Here is a 5,910-nt window from a genome sequence, read left to right on the forward strand (position 1 = left end):
AATAAAATTAAATTTATTTATCAGTTTATCATTTTGCAATTTAAAAAATTATTTACCTGATATATATATATATACACACACACATATATATATACTTGTTTTTTTGATATAAATGAGTCACATGTTTTGATATTTAATCCTTGTCCATTTCTGAGTTTTTGAATAAGTTATGTAATATTAAAAAATATACAAAAACATGTACAGGTACCTACTGCTCCTCAAATACACAACCAACTGTCTGGAAAAGGTAATCACATAAGAACTGAGGATATAATACATTGAATAGCAATTTCTTTAATATTTTCTTCTAATTTATTATAGAGATATTAATACATACTTAGGAGATGAAAATTATTGTTTAAGTTTACTTGCATTTATTTAGGAATTTTTTTGCGAGAAATATTTTTAATTTGTTTAACAAATATCTAGGGGATGACATATTCATGAGAATGTTTATTTTAAGATCGTGATAGAAAAAACAAAATGATAATTTTTTTCTTTTTCTACACAGATTTACAAAACTATACAGATAAAAATGATCTTTACTTACAACTTCAGTATAGAAATTTAATATGAAATTAATTATAATTTTAATCTTAGAATAAAGTTTTGCTAGATTTTAAATTAAATACAATCTAATCTTTACCCTGATTGAACACATTTATAAAAATACCAAAAAGGTAAATAAATAAAACCCTATATAGAACTTCAGACTTGTCAGGAAAAGACTTCTAAATTTGTAACAAATTAAACAAGGAGTAGAGATTTAGATGTCTCAACGGACCTACAGCTTTTTTTTTCTTTCTTTCTTTTTTTTTTTTTTTTAGGTGACTTTAAAAGGTCTTTTTTGAGTGGAAGATGGAGAAGACTAAAATAATAAAGTAAGGAACTGACTGCTCACTATTCATGCTAATAAAGCAGTAGAGTTAGAATGCATATACACATTACAAATGCACAAAGAGAAGCTTGGCTAATTCTTCCAAGGTGAATTTTTTACATTTCTTTGCTGGAGAAGTACAGCTAGGGAAGTGATAAATTGCTATGCTCCTGGGAATGAGAATAGAGTTTTTGTGCCATATTCTACTGCCAGATCTTTTTTAAGATGCATAAGGATTTTTGAAGGGCCCTGAGCATTTTTCTTTGAGTAGATTTCCCCTTTATGATGCTGTACTATAAATCTCAGGAACAGTATGATAAGTGGATGTCTTGTATGGGTCTCTGTAACAGGCAACTTCAACCTAAGCAGAATTTTGAGATTTTCAGGATATGTTTGCTGGGATAGTCAACCCTCTTTCCACATCCTCACATTTCATGCACATAATCTTCAGGAAGATGATGAAGTTAAAATTTATTTCTGTAATTTTACTTCAAATGATAATAAAGTTGAGGATCACCAGTTTTCAAAATTTCGAAGGCAATATTTAACTTCTTCTTCTTTTTATTTTTTTATAAAGACAGAGTCTCACTGTACCGCCCTTGGTAGAGTGCTGTGACATCACACGGCTCACTAGCAACCTCCAACTCTTGGGCTTACGCGATTCTCTTGCCTCAGCCTCCCGAGCAGCTGGGACTACAGGCGCCCGCCACAACGCCCGGCAATTTTTTTTGTTGTTGCAGTTTGGCCGGGGCTGGGTTTGAACCCGCCACCCTCGGCATATGGGGCCGGCGCCCTACTGACTGAGCCACAGGCGCTGCCCAATATTTAACTTCTTTAAAGAATTAAAATCTTAATTAGATATCATTTCTGTTACATATACTGACACTTATCCTTATAGAATTTATAAATGTTTATTTAGCAACTCACTGAAAATAGCAGTCATATCATTCTCATAAAACCAACAAATTAAAAAATACAATTCCCTCAAATTTGGTAAGAGTGGAATTCTTTTATGTTTCTAAATTTTTTAATGTGTTTGTGTTCGTAAAAGATACGTCTGTCTCTGGAGTTAACTCTTGGGATATGTTGTTTTGATTAAAGTATGAGGGGGAATATTATTTTCATAGATATGTAGTTGAATAATAAAACTTTATTTCAATAATCTCAGAAAACTGGGTATCCTTTGTTAAAATCAATACATGTAAACTTGACAGGTGAGGTGGTGGTCTTCCTTGTTAACATATATAAAAAAATGTATAGAAAAAGATTTTTTTCAAGGATTATTTAACTGTAATGCCAAATTGCATCAGTTACCTTTTTGCATTTTGTTTCATTGATACCAAGCATTCAATAGGAAACAAGTTTTCAAAATTTGAAAGCAGGCAGCACAAGACAGTAATCATTGTGTGAGTGGAAGGAAATAAAGCAATCCCCTGATTACACAGATTTAGTATCTGAGAAGACTTTCCAGATCCCAGGAAAGAAATCCAGATCCCAGGAAAGAAAAACCAAAACAGAACTGATAGGTGGGAGCCCAACAAACTCCCTTGCTCTCTCCTATCCTCCTCCCCAAATTTAATTGCGTTCTTCTTTCACGAGGGCCTGTAGTTTTTCATCATCTAGTTTCAAATTACTTTTTGTTGTGTTTCATTTTGTTTTGCTTATCATGGCTTTTGCTATCATCTATTCTGGTCCTTTTGTGGTTCTAAATAAATTTAAAGATTGTATTTTCTATGTGAAGAATGCCATTAGTATTTTGATGTAGATTGTGCTGAATCTGTAGATTGCTTTGAATAGTAGAGACATATTCATATTACTAATATTGATTCTTCCATCTGTGAGCACTAACTTTTTATTTTTTGTTTCCTCTTTAATTTCTTTCTCAATGTTCTACAGTTTCATTGGACACATTATTTCCATTTTTGGTTAAAATTTATTCCTAGCTATTTAATTCATAGTTATGCTGCATGGGATTACATTCTTTGTTACTTTTTCAGATTGCTGTTGTCGTATAGAAATGCTATGACTTTTGTATGTTTATTTTGTACCTGTCCATTTACTGAATTTGTTTTTCATTCTAATAGTGTAGTTTTATGAGGAGTTGTTAGTTGTTTGTAGAGTTGAGGTGATATCATCTGCAAACAAGGATATTTTGACTTCTTGTTTTCCAATTTGAAAACAATGATTATATTTCTCTCTTTTGTCTGATTGTTCTATTTAGAACTTCCAGTAAAATGGAAATTATCATAGATCTTTGATTCTCGAAGTCTGGTCCACTCAATGGCAGTTTCAGGCTCTGAGAGAAAACTGTCGAAATATAAAATTTGAGGTCTCCCTGTATAGAGTTTCTGAATCAGAATCTGTATTTTAAAAAATCATGAAATGATTAATGTTGATAAAATTGAAAAAAGCCTTGATTTAGATAACCCAAATGTCAGAATGTAAGAATAATTTCAAGTTGTAAATGATTATGCAGGAATATGCAAACCATATGATTACTCTATTTGGGACCAATTAAAGAAAAAGAAAAGGAAAATGCAAAACTTGATACACATATAAGCATAGTTTTACATTATGTGCTTGCTCCACCTGAGAGAATATGCTGCTGCATCATGGCTAAACTCAGGCTTAGCTCTGGAACAAATTAAGCCACTGGGAGGTTTTCAGGCAGCACTTTTTATTTGTTTTTATTGTGTCAAGGAAGAGGTTGCCTGAGATAAAGATCTACATTTATTCATGGGCCATGGAAAATATCTATACATCGATTCAGAGACTAAGAGCAAAATTAAAATCTTTATAGCAGGGAGCTCTGGGAAGGGGCATGTGCAGGGACCAAGGAGCCTGGGAACAGGATGTGGGATCCTTGTTTTCATGCAAATTCTTACCTACCAATGAGAGGACTTTCAAAAATAGGATAAAATGACAACTGGCCCATTTACAAAATTACCGAGTGGCAAGGTATACCAATTATGCTGCTTGGTATCTTTAAAAATATAATCAATTTATTCCTTATCAACTTTTTTTGATGTTTGTAGCATGCTTCTGTTATACAATCCTATTCAGTAGCTAGTCTTACCTGCTAGTTCTATTTATTACCTAAATAAATAATAGAGATATATTTCCTTATGTGATAGGGAACCTGCTTATCATCTGCAGATCTTGAACTCTGAAGAGTTATGAAGGAAACATATATCTCCTCCCTTTGAAGGAATAAATGTGAATGTCTTTATATGTTGAATAGTTGCTTATAGTAGATGAAGGGCTGAAAATAATTTCAGTTGCCTAGAAATATAGGGAAAATGATATTGATGCTAAACAGCAATGTAGTTGGGACTGAGACAGTAATTTTCTGGAATCTATTCCTGCCTCACCGTGGCACTGTACCAGAATATGCTAACCAAGCAGGTTAAATTTCCCAGGATTTCTCGTCAACTTGCTTGCAGCTAGGTTCACCCACTGGAAAATGCTACTAGAAGATCCAAGTATATTAAAAGAAAAAATCTGGCATATTCCTTCCTTCACTCGTTCATGAATGAAATATTCGACTATGCTGCATCTCTTCCAAAAGATTGCCTTCTGACAGTGATAAGCATTGTGCATTTTCGTTTTTGTACACTACTTCCTGTCATAAAAATAAATAAATAAAAATGGTTTCTTATGAATTTTGTTAGTATAGAAATGAATACAATCCAAATTAAATTCACTTTAATTAAATATCTTTAATGTTGTATTTCTTTTTTTAAGTTTAAAAAATTAAAATTAAAATTAAAGTATATTTCTAGCCCCTATGATCAAGCCCCAGAAACTATGCCTATTAAGCATAATGAATAAGTTGGCCCTATTTTTCATGATCTCAACTTCCAAACAACCACCACTTCTGAAGGGTAGCCTTGCCTTAATTGCAGCACCTATAGAATGCTGATAGCTTCTAAGGTCTAGTAATACAATTTTCTCTACAGCCTTGGGGAAATGAGTGATATTTAATAAATCAGAGTCACAAGATATGTACAAAATTAAAATTACAATATATTTTTAATGTGTGCCAAATCCTTCCACATGTACTAAGTGAAGAAATATCATATGAAACCTTACATGCTCCCTATAGTAGTCTGTCTACTAACAGCATCTCCCAGTGTGAAACGGAGGTTAAGTACTTTAAACATTGCACTATACAGGCATGGCACCTGCATCTCACTGGGTAGGGAGCCAGCCACATACAATAGAGCTGGCGGGTTTGAATCCAGCCCGAGCCTGCCATACAGTCATAATGACAAATACAACCAAAAAATAGCCGGGTGTTGTGGTGGAGACTGGGGCAAGAAAATCTCTTAAATGCAAGAGTTTGATGTTGTTGTGAGCTGTGACTGCATAGTACTCTAGTGAGACTTTGTCTCAAAAAAAAAAAAGAAAAAAAAAAAGAAATATTGCACCATAGAGTTAAATATATTAAGTGAACCAAGATTTGTGGAACTGTGGATTACTGAGTTAAAGGTCTGACACCTGCAAGTTTATTTAAATTCTTTAATCTTTGAACAATTTTAAGGATGTTTATATTCTCTACAAAACTATTTTTTTCCTGTAAAATCTAGGCAAATGATATCTACTCTGTTGATCTTTTGTTAATGTTTATCATAGCACTTTATAAATATTAAATTCCACTTATTACAATAAAGAAAAGACAGATTTGTAAGTGTATTTTAAAAATTACTCATCCAAATATTAGAATCATAAGAATCAGAGATTAATATATCTGCTGTCACACAGTAATAAGATTTGCCTTTAATTTGTATCCATATCATCAATATTTGTTGTATTTTAATTGAAAATTTGCATTTAACTTTAATTTTATATTACATTGTTTGGAAATGAAAGCAAATTGTAGGAAAGCAAATTGTATTCCAGCCCCTACAAAAATATTTCCTGCAGAGAAAAGAATGTTTCCAGGTCAGGGATGAAATAAAAATTTGGATGATGGGTACACTTATATTTTGACTCAAACTGTACAAAAGCAATCCACGAAACCAAAGATTTGT

The sequence above is a fragment of the Nycticebus coucang genome, chromosome 15, assembly GCF_027406575.1.
Source record: "Nycticebus coucang isolate mNycCou1 chromosome 15, mNycCou1.pri, whole genome shotgun sequence".
NCBI classification, from domain to species: Eukaryota; Metazoa; Chordata; class Mammalia; order Primates; family Lorisidae; genus Nycticebus; species Nycticebus coucang.